This window comes from Salvelinus sp. IW2-2015, linkage group LG8 (assembly GCF_002910315.2).
Source record: "Salvelinus sp. IW2-2015 linkage group LG8, ASM291031v2, whole genome shotgun sequence".
NCBI lineage: Eukaryota > Metazoa > Chordata > Actinopteri > Salmoniformes > Salmonidae > Salvelinus > Salvelinus sp. IW2-2015.
In genome coordinates this window covers 46,961,065-46,972,883 of record NC_036848.1, presented here as the reverse complement: position 1 = coordinate 46,972,883, position 11,819 = coordinate 46,961,065, and the positions used below count along the sequence as shown (strand labels likewise).

Here is an 11,819-nt window from a genome sequence, read left to right as displayed (position 1 = left end):
GGATGGGAGTAGGGAAAAACGTGCGAGGAGGTGATATGTGTGGGCGAATGTTGTGTCTAGTTCACTGAGTAATGGAAGACGAGTAAGAGGGGTGATGCGGTTGCATTGTGGTTCTGGTGTCAAATGAGTAGGAAACAGCTGTAGAGTATATTTTGGCATTGTGTCTGTTGTTGCTGGGAGGTAAGGGGAGAAGGCACGTGAGGAGTATGAGTGGGCAGTTGTGTTTGGTGGAGGTGGATCCACTGAGGAGTATAGTTGTGGGCTATGGTGGTCCTGTTCGCGATCTGGAGCTGAGGAATCAGCTGAGGTTGAGTAGTATTTGGGGCGAGATGGTGGTCTGGTTAGCTGAGGTAGGAACGAGTGAGGGGAGAGTAGTATTTTGGGCATTGGTGTCTGGTTCACTGTTGTAGTGGGAACACAGAGTAGTAAGTGTGTGGTTATTGTGTATGTTAGTTTTGCGCGCGTGAGTAAGATTGAAGGCACTGAGAGTAGTGGTTGGTGTGGTCAGTTGTGGTCTGTCGGCTGAGGTAGAGGGGAACACCCTGGAGAGTATGAGGGGTGGGTTTGGGCAGTTGTGGTCTGGTGTTGGCAGAATGAGGTAGGAGCAGCGTGTGAGAGTATCGTATTGGGCATTGTGTATTTGGCGCTGAGTAAGGGAACGAGGCTGAGAGTGATATGTTGGGGCGCTTGGTGTCGTTCGGCTGGAGTAGAGGGAGACGAGTGAGAGTATGGAGTGTGGCATTGTGTTCTGTTCACTGAGTAGGACGCACAAGAGTGATAGTGGTTGGCGCAGTGTGGCTGGTCGTGGTGGTCACTGTGAGTAATTGTGATGCCCAGCTGCGAGGTATAATTTAGGAGCATGTTGGTGTCGTGTTCAATGCGTAGTGGAACAGCTGAGGAGGCTGATTAAGGTTTGGATGAGGTTGGTGGTCTTTGGTTGCGCGTAGGTGAAGATGAACAGCTGAGAGTGAGAGATGAGTTTGGGCGAGCAGTTGTGTATTTTTGGCTGGGAGTAGAGAACAGTCTGGAGAGGTATATTGGCATTGGCAGTGTTTCCCGGCTAGTCTACTTGCTTTGGGTTGTGTCAGCAGTGATGGCAGAGTTTTTAAAAGAGATGTAGTGGTTTATCGGTGCTGGAGAGCCTGGCTGTAAACTAGCTTCGCATTCTGAATTCGTCGAGAGTGCGATTTTGTCTCTGTGCTCTCAGAGGAGTGCTGTGAAATTGGATGAACTATGGCTGCTGGATGCACATGGCCACGTGATAGAGTTGCTGGCTGACGTGTTGTGGCCATGTGTAATGGGGAAGAGTGGGATCCTCACGGAGTCACCAGAGGCGGACCAGAGAGCCTTCTGGCGGGAGACCGGCCTGACGTACATCGGCGGTCCTGGGAGGGTAGAAGGCGCGCTGCGAACCGTGCGCCTCTGACCCAGCGTAGCCGGTTTCACGCTGTATCCCTCAGCCTTCTGACCGTCGTTCATCCGCTCTGTTGGGGTGACGCACTACCTCTGGACGGTGGGGTGGATCGTGGGGCGCGCGCTTGGGTTTGTGTTCGGTCCGCCACGTTACCCTTGACAGGTCTTTGTGACGGCCTTTACTCCGCGTGGTGGCATGCCTCTACCCACTCCCTTCTCCTCTACCCACTACGCCCCATGCCGCAGTTACCCTTGTCAGGTTGTGCTCGCTACTTGCCACGGGTGGTGTGACCTGCTACTGAGACTTACCGGCTTGCCAGTTCCTTTACACTTCTCAAACTGACGCCTGCCACCTCTACGCTCTACGAGATTCTCTGAGCAGTAAGGACCGAGCCCGCAATTACATGCGTGGAACAGGTCTGGACAGTTAAAGCCCGACCATTCATGTGCTGGAGCGATAGGTTCGGTGCCAGAGTACCCATTGCAGTTGTGGGGAACAGTCTGGCAGTGAAGACACCCAATGTCATCTGGGACAGTCTGCAAGGTGTGTAGGAAGACGCACGCATGTCGCATCTTGGACAAAGTCTGTCAGTAAACCACGCCATTTCCTACTGGGACAGTCTGTCCCGTAAACCACCCATTCATCTAGATTGTCTGACAGTACTCAAGATCCACCCATTCATCTGGGACAGGTCTGACTAGTAGTGAACACCCATTCTATCTGGGACAGTCTGACAGTAGATCCAACCGACCGCTTCGATCTGGGGACAGGTCGTGACAGGTGACTCAGAAGGCCACCCATATTAGATGCTGTGGAAGTCTGGACAAGGTACTGCGCGCAACCAGCCCTTCATCTGGGACAGTGTCTGACAGGTAGCTGCAACCACGGCCCTTCAGTCTGGGACAGGGTGCTGAGCGCAGTAGTCAAGCTCACGCCCATGTCATGCTGGGCGGATGCAGTCTGACAGTTAGTCAACACGCGATCTCAGGTCGCGCTGGACAGTCGTGAGCAGGTATGAACCACCGCGATTGCAAGATGCGTGGGACATGGTGGCTTGGATCAAGTACTGCTGACGCGCACCGATTCATGAGTCTGGGACAGGTCGCTGGGCAGTTACTGACGAACCGATGTGCATTGTCTGGGACATGTCTGAACAGTAGGTTGTGGCGTAACCGACCGATTGCAGTCTGGGCAGTGCGGCTGACGCAGTACTCACGCCACCGCTCATTCATCTGGGACAGTCTGACAGTACTGAACCAAACCGATTCAGTCTGGGACAGTCTGACCAGTACTGAAACCACCGATTCATTGGGAAGTACTGCCAGTAGGGTCAACCACCGATTCATCTGGAAGTCTGAAGTAACTCAACCACCGATTCATCTGGGACAGTTCTGACAGGTGAGTCAGACCACCGGGATGTGGCATTGGGAGCAGGTGCTGACGGTAGTGTCAACACGCCGAGTTATATCTGGGACAGGGTCGCGCTGACAGGTAGAGGTGCAAACCACGATTTCATGGGGATGCTGGTGACAGGTCTGACCAAGTGAGTGAGACGCGCAGGCGATTCGATGTCTGGGACAGGGTCTGAGCGGTGGTAGAGAAAGGTGGGTTGGTGGGGAGTAAGTGCAACCACGCGAGTTCTCATCTGGGACAGTCTTGACAGTAACTGAACCGACGCGATTCATCTGGGGACGCGAGTCTGACATACTGCGAAGCATCAAGTTGGATAAGTTCCTCTCTCACATGGCGGTGGTCTTCTTTCAGTTGAGGCTCCAGCTCTTTTGACCCGCTCTAAGGTCTGTCTTGTCGTGCCTCACGTTTGCATAAGAAAAAAAAGACTGCAGTTGGTTTGCTGCAATAAGATTTACTCACTTCAATCCACTCTAGTGAGAGAATTAGCTCCTCAATGTGCCTCAAGTCAAGTAAATTACTTCAGATCGAGAGTAGGAAGTGAGTGTAAGGTTACTGCAGTCAAGGTCATCTAATGTGACGCTCAGATCAATCAAGTACATGTGGTACTGTAATATCGAATCGACAGTGAAGATTACTCATTGGTCAGGTCAATGGGGTATCAGGGTTAGTCTCAATAATCACTAAATTACTTCAATAGATTTGAAGGTTGACGTCGATGAGTCGAATTAATACAAGTTACATCAATCGCAAGTCAGAGACGTAATTTGTCAAGTCAATCACTGATTGTATGTTGGTGTGGGGGTGTGGGCTGTCAAATCAACTGTAAATTACTAATCATGATCAATAGCACGGATGACTGGAGCAATCAGATCAGGCTAGATAAAGAGTCGAGCTCAACTCAATCATAAGAATGTGAGAGATCAATCAATACATGGTGTACTGGCAAGTCTGAGTGTCACTAATGTTATCGAAGTCTAAGTAAAAGTTGAGGCGTCACTGTGCAAGGTCACTCAATCGAGAAGTCTATCAATTTATCACGGGTGCGCAATGGCAGAGAGTCAAGACTCATGGTGTAGCGTGCGGAGTGTTTGGTTCTATCTTCGATGTCGTGTCGCTTCATTATGTGAGGTCATCAAAGTGATAGAGCCTGGGATGTAACAAGGTAATTGCTGTTCCCCGCTTACTACCGGATAGGGTAAAGTGTCCTGCTGTAGTGTAGTCTGGTGTTATTGTGGTTGTCGCTGTGCCGCCTGTGTTTTTTGATAGACTGTTCGCCGTAGAAGAGCTTGTTTTTAGGTATGAGGAGGTGGTGGGTGTGACGATTGTATTCCTGTTCCGCACGTGTGTGTTCTAGGTGATCGCGCTAGAGGAGCTAGAATATGGGCCTCTGTGGACTGGGTGGGCTCTGGGGTGCTTATGTACGAGATGAGTGGCGGGCCGAGCCCCTTTCGAGGTGAGCAGAGGAGTGACGCGTGGTTGTGAAGTCCAGTTCTCGCACGATGAGTGTCCTCGTACGCGCTAAGGTGGTGTGGGCTAAGCAAGCGGAGGGTCGTTTATCCATCGGCTGAAAGCGGTCGAGGTAACGCTACAGTATACGCTGTCCTGTCCTAGTCCTGCTGTACTCGCGTAGGACCATGCGCGCTGTCGCTTTGCTCTTTCCTGTTTTGGTATTCAAGCGTCTGTGTTCCTTCATATCTTTCCACTCCTTATTTTCACTTATTCTTTATCAGCCCCCCCCCCTTTCCTCCCACACCTTACCTATTGTCGTCTCCTCCTTCTTCCTCCTCTGATGTCTCTTTCTCTCTCTCTGCCTTCTCTGGTGAGGTCGTAAAGTGGTGTTCAGTGATTAGCAGAGTGAGGAGCAAGGATGAGTAGGTGTGTGGAGTTAGTTCAGAGAGCCAGACTGGCTGTGCAGTGCTGTGTGGGCTGGGGGAGAGAAGGCTGGGAAGACGTTGCACTTCATGTGGGAAAAAGAACAGCGTGTTTGTGTTTCTCTCGGTGGTTTGGGGCTTGTGTAATCGCACAATCGGGGAGGCAGGGTGGACGCCCCAAGGATGAGGGGTCCTCCTCTTCCAGAGAACGCGGCCGCTTTCTGTGGGGGGGGGGGGGTTGGGGGGGTTAGTGTCCTGTGTTGTGTGTGGATGTGAATTACGTGCTTTTTCCTTTGTGTCTGTTTTTTGCTGGTGTGTATGGATATTGTGGTAATTCTATATTTGTGTTTTAGTGTTGCAGGATGATTCCTGTGAGTGTGTGAGTTTGTGTCGTGTGTCCCCAAGTATCCTGTGTGATGTTTTTTCCATCACAAGTCATGCGTGCTTACTTTGCCGTCCCCTGCTGTTTGCAAAGCGCTTGTTGGGAAAGCAGGCGTGCTTGCCTTGACCGGCCACCGTGTCACTTCTGTGATCAGTCTCAGCTGGTACTTTGGTCACGTTTTACCCGGCCCAGAGGTCTAAATGGTCATATCTGACCACTAGATTCTTCAAATGACGCCACTGGTCTCTTAACGATGACCCACAGAGCAGATCACTAAGACCACTCTGCACGCACTTGACTGCTGAATCCCTCACTCTTGCTCTTTCCCTCTATTTAATCTCTTCCTAACATTCCATCCTTGCCCCATGTTCCTAAGGGGGGCCAAGAGGATTAGTCAAGTACCTTTATTTTCCTTTCCCCCTTGTACCCATCTGGCCTGTTTCCCTGTCCTGTAGTTCATGACGAAGAGGTCCCAGAACGAGCGTCTGGGCTGTGTGCTCACCCTAGGGCTTGGAGGAAGCCATCAAGGTTCATCTTCTTCAAGGAGATCTGTGTGTGTGTGTGTGTGTGCAGGAAGAGACGTCAAGCACCCTTCAAACCTCGCATTGTGAGTTAGCACTTATAGCTCAGACGCATGTAGGGTGAAGTTGGCTGTAAACGCTGATCTTGGGTCAGTTTGCATTTTAAGGTTAGGATTGGAGGAGGGGAAGCTGATTCTAGATCTGCACCTAGGGTTACTTCAGCCATGGAGTGTGTCTGAACTCTTAGGGAACATACCGTACTGTATGTTTTAGGGCCCTTACTGTTCCTCCCTCACATTATTAACCTCTATCCTTCAGCAGTAAATTAAAGTCGTAGACTTTTATGTGTTTTTATCCTCTATTATGCTTATTCAAAGTGTTATACTTAGCAATACCGCACATGGGGGGTGTGGGTAATGGCCTATATACCACTGGCTAAAGGGCTGTTCTTAAGCACGACGCAAGCGGAGTGGCTGGCATAAGCCTTAGCCATGGTATATTGGCCATATACACAAACTCCCGACCGGGTGCTTTATTGCTAGTTATAAACTGGTTACTAACGTAATATTTTTTTGTTATTTTTGTTTACAATTCTATACATTTTGACTTTCAAGTTGTTTTGGTTTTTGATTTCCACATCGCATTACTTCACCTGGTCCTAAATATATTGTTTTCACATTTCAACTTAATTTTTCATGTTCACAATTATTTTATTTTGAATTCAATATCAAATGGCGTGAACATTCGACCCATTATAGGATCTTAATTTGATCACTTGTTGCACGCAGAACTTTACTGAAATGCAGGAATTTTTTACTTGTAGTGTATTTGAGGTTTAAAAGGCTTCTGAAGTTTGTAATTTCCACTTTGAAACTTTCAGACTTGAATTACGCTTAAGATTTGTTGTTTTTTTAATAGCCTACAAAAATGTCTATTAATTATAATGCCACACAATATTCTGTCTAAGGTGTTGGTAAGGGAGGCGAAGTCAGGTCCAGGAGACAGAGTAGAGTAAACTAGGCGCACTTTTATTCCGGTCAAAAAATGGCCAACATGACAATCTAAATGCCACAACAACACAGAACATGAACTCAGTGAACAGACACAATGCCAAATATACTCTCAGTGTTCTTACTCAGCAAAAAGACACAATGCCAAATATACTCTCCGTGTTCCTACTCAGTGAACCGACACAATGCCAAATATACTCTCAGGGTTCCTACTCAGTGAACTGACACAATGCCAAAGGACTTTCCCAGTATGGAGGCCAAGAGCACTATGAGGTGCTATCTGCACTATGGAGGCTACTCTTGGCTCACACGTACAGTATGCGCACAAACACCCACACACTGTTCCACAGACACAGAGTCGTGTGTCTCGCCATCGCTCCTCTCCTTTATCGAGGGCAGTGAGCGAGAGATGGAGGGTGCTGTTGGAAATGGCAGGAGGGGAGGAACAGGAGAAGATAAGAGGTCTCTGATGAAAGATGCCAGGGAGTGGCATGAAACCAGTCAGGTCAGGGTTTGATGGTTGATTGCTGAAAATATGTCAACATCTTTTAACAGATGCCATTCAGCCCAAGGTGTTTTCACAAAACAGCCTCCCCGACCTGGGAGTGTGTGTGTGTGAGGCCGTTACACAACTGTTCTGTTTCAGAGAGACCTAAAAGGGACACATCAACAATCTGCATGATTCTCCTTGGGAGTGAAGTGGTAGGTTTAGGTGGGTTCATTCATCCTTCTAAAACATTGATTAGTGCAGGTAATATTACTATAGAGCAGTGTTACAATTATTTGTAAGGGGGCCACTTTGGCTTGATACAATCATTCATAGGGTCGTACAGATCTCGAATTTGTTGTACTTTTTCTTCCAATATTATCAATTATCAATTGAGAGCAAATTCAGAGCAGTAGAGCATATGCAATTGATTTGATGTACAGCACACCACAAATATATACACACACATCAAATAGGCTACATCACATGTATAAGACCCATATTAAGGGTTACCTCAGTAGTTGGATGAGTGAAAATGTCCCTTCTGCACCTTGACTGAATTCATTCTAAATGTATAGTTTGTTGWTGCTATCCTTGTGAGGCAATTAAGATGAGCATTGGTCAGTCTGTTTCTCTGTTTTTGTTTCACAATGTTCATTGTTGAGTCCCTTCTCCTTCCCTCGCATGTTTGTGGCGCCGTCAGTGCACACAGATGCCAGATTTGACCAGTCAATATTATTATCAGCAAATAATGGAACAAGGGCTTTCAGAATATCCTCTCCTCGTGTTTGTCCTTGAAGGGGCAGTAAACATAAAAGTTCCTCTCTGAACGACTCGTTTTGAGGGAAACGGACCCAAACAGATAATCGGGCAATGTCTCTTATGTCAGTGCTTTCGTCAAGCGCAATACTAAAACACGGCGCCACGGGTATGTCAGWAATCAGTTGCTTACCGATGTCCTCGCCAATGTATTTTATGCCTCTTGTTATGGTCGAGTCTGAGAGTTGCAGTCCCTTAATTTGCTTAAAAATAGCTTCCTTGTTTGTGAAATTAGCATACACTATTTCAGCTGAGGCCCAAAACTTTTTGGGACAATATCCGCGTCTGTGAAGGCCTTCTTGTTTCTCGCCAGTATCCAAGCAATCTGTTGCCGCTGTCGTTTTCTCTGCAACTGTGCTAGATCTGTCCATAATTTGTTGTTGTCCTTTGAGTTGCGCTATTTTGTTGTTTCTGAGGTTGCTTTGTGGCGGATATGTTTTGTCAAATTGGGCATGGTGCGACTGGAAATGTTGCTCTAAATTTGCTCGTTTAAAACAATTGACTGCCTTCTGTACTGGCAAATAAGACAAAGTGAGCTAGTCCCATTATGCAGTACAAAAAATACTTGTATGTCAATTTCTCTTGGAACCTTCGGTGTGCTTCTTGGAACGACCGTATCCTTCTCTTAGCCACCGGAGCCACGCTATTTTGGCCTTTCTGTTAGCTACGTTAGCTAGCTGCATTTCCCCGCTGCCATCTTCCTGATTTTCCTGGTTCTCCGGTGGTTGTTTGTTCATAGCTGTCACGTTGTTCTCCAGCTCTTCCATCTCATTTTCATTGTCAATAGATTTACGTTTCTACGTTTCAAGATTAGCTAGTAGCAAACTGATGTCGGTCGCTGTAGCTGAGCAGTTGCGTACTATTTTGGCAAACGTTCTATTGCGGCCTTTCTGTTCAACAGCTGCGCTATACTGCCATCTATCTGCCGTCCAAGGAACAATATATTTATTCAATGTAGTGATTCAGGCATGCATTAAACACTTTGAATTGAAATTGTATCATTGTTATGTATTATGAATGGAAAATAGGAAAATCACAGCGAGCCGCAAATTAAGGGCTCATGAGGCCCAATGTGCTATGTATGAATATGGCAACTCAACTATGCTGTGACAATCGGGGTTGATGTAATAACATCTGGTATCTAGCGTACATTGCAAGAATTCAAAAAGTGTTTGAATACATGCATGCACTCTTACAAGCCCCACGTTTTGTGCTATGCCCTCATGTTCCAAAGATGTTCCAGACGTTTCCATCAGGACATCTCCCCCCTCTCTCAACCCTCTCTCTCTGCCCGAATCCCTATGTCTTTCCATATCTGTCAGCCCACCCTCTCTTTCCACCCACCAGGTCACGTCGCCTCATCTGTGTAATTACTTTGTTGATATTTTACAAATGTTCCATCCCGAGAATATATAACTTTTCTCCCGGGCAACCAGGTACTTCCTGCCAAAACCGGACGTGTCATTCAAAAGCATTATAAAGCATATAAATAGCCCTATGTCTGGATTTGATTAGAGCTTTGATCAAAAAGTATATCCTGAGCCTGAGCCATACATTAAATACACTTTATGAGCCCTACATTAAAGACATTTAATGAGCCCAAGCCCAAAACAGTCCAAATGATTGTGCCATTATCCAATATATATAAGACATAGGCTACTACACATTACCCACGACAGAAAAACATAAAAGCCCATAGATGTAGATAGCTATTTGCTCTCTTGGGTAAATAAATGAAACTATCTCCAGTAGGCTAATCTTTTTGAGTGTGAACTGTATCACTGCACTGTATTTTACACTGAGTATACAAAACATTAAGGACATCCAGTGGTGGAAAAAGTACACATACTTGAGTAAAAGTAAAGATACCTTAATAGAAAATAACTCTAAAAGTTATTTGGTTTAAAATATACTTAAGTATCAAAAGTAAATGTAATTGCTAAAATATACTTAAGTATCAAAAGTAAAAGTAAAGTTATAAATCATTTCAAATTCCTTATATTTAGCAAACCAGACTACACCATTTCAATTTAAGGATAGCCAGGGGCACACTCCAACATTCAGACATAATTTACAAATGAAGCATGTGTGTAAAGTGAGTCCGCCAGATCAGAGGCAGTAGGGATGACCAGGGATGTTCTGTTGAGAAGTGCGTGAATTGGACCATTTCCATGTCCTACTCTAAGCATTTAAAATGTAACAAGTACTTTTGGGGGTCAAGGAAAATGTATGGAGTAAAAAGTACAATATTTTCTTAAGGAATGTTGTGAAGTAAAAGTAAAAGTAGTCAAAAATATAAATAGTAAAATAAAGTACAGATACCCCCCCAAAATACTTAAGTACTTTACACCATATTCCTAATATTGAGTTGCACCTCCACCTTTTGCCCTCAAAAGAGGCTCAATTAATTGGGGAAAGGTGTCGAAAGCGTTCCACAGGGATGCTGGCCAATGTTGAATCCAATGCTTTCCACTACTGTACCCTTGCCCATTCAAAACCTTCTGAATGGCACACACACAATCCATGTATCAATTGTCTCAAGGCTTAAAAAACCTTCTTTAACCTGTCCCCTCCCCTTCATCTACACTGATTGAAGTGGATTTAACAAGTGAAACCAATAAGGGATCAAAGCTTTCACCTGGATTCACCTGGTCAGTCTATGTCATGGAAAGAGCAGGTGTCATTAATGTTTTGTACACTCAGTATATAATACTGTATTATATGGACTGGAATTACACACATCGTTCAAACCATGATAAAGCAGGGAGAGAACATGCGATTCTGGTGCAGTACATGCAGCCTACAAAGTTACAAGTATAGGCTAGTGAATTAGATTTTAATTTTGAAATATAATAGGGCCTATTTGTATAATTAGTAGGCTGACGCATATACTGTATACCTTTCATAATATTTCCCCTGATGTTATTAGCCTACTGTCAATAGGTGTATTGGAGGCGAAGTCAGGTGCAGGAGCGCAGAGTATAATAAACAGGCGCACTTTTATTATAGTTCCAAACATGAGAGCACTACAGAAAACAAACGCGCTAAAAAAACGGACCATAAAAGTAAAGTGCTTAAATTAACACCACATAACATGAAAASAATTACACACAAAACATGATGGGAAACAGAGGGTTAAATACAAGTAGCTTGATTGGGAAATGAAAACCAGGTGTGTATGGAAACAAGACAAGACAAATGGATATATGAAAAATGGAGCGGCGATGGCTAGAAAGCCGGTGAAGTCGATCGAAGAACGCCGCCCGAACAAGGAGAGGAGCCCACTTCGGCGGAAGTCGTGACACCTACTTCCTATTTCTTTCTTTATGTCGCTTCCTTCATTCCTCGCTTTCAACAGTTAAATTAAATAAGTTTCGTTGTCCTTATTTTCATAATTCTAATGACATCCTTGAATAATATAGGACTAGAATTAAATGCAGAAGGCTTTCTCCTCTCTTCATGAAGATTGAATGGTTATGAGTCTGAATAAATAACTGCTATAGCCTACTGCCATTGCGCGTTCGCGCTTCTTTCAAACTACCTGTGAGTTCTACTGGCCGCTATATTTAACATTCAGCAAACAAGAGCTTGCATCCCTCTTCGAATGGTCTATTGGTATAAGAAATGCTAAAAAAAATGGTACTCCAAGAGCTAAGGAGTGGTTTTTAAGGAGAGGCCAGCGGAGCACAGGTGCGTGGGTATTGCGCAAGAGACAGAGGGTATAAATTAGAAGCTTATTATGCATAATCCATCATTAATTATCTAAATATAAGGCTAATACTGCAGTGAATGTATTACCTGAAAGAAGTAGGCTAGGACATCTATATACAGTTGAAGTCGGAAGTTTACATACACTTACGTTGGAGTAATAAAACTCATTGTTCAATCACTCCACAAATTTG

General features: G+C 45.4%; 1 protein-coding gene across 1 annotated transcript in view; it reads right to left on the bottom strand.

The window, feature by feature from the left end:
* The window catches only part of LOC111968262 (protein kinase C epsilon type-like), a 169,329-nt gene that overhangs the window by 13,848 nt on the left and 143,662 nt on the right, over window positions 1–11,819 (bottom strand).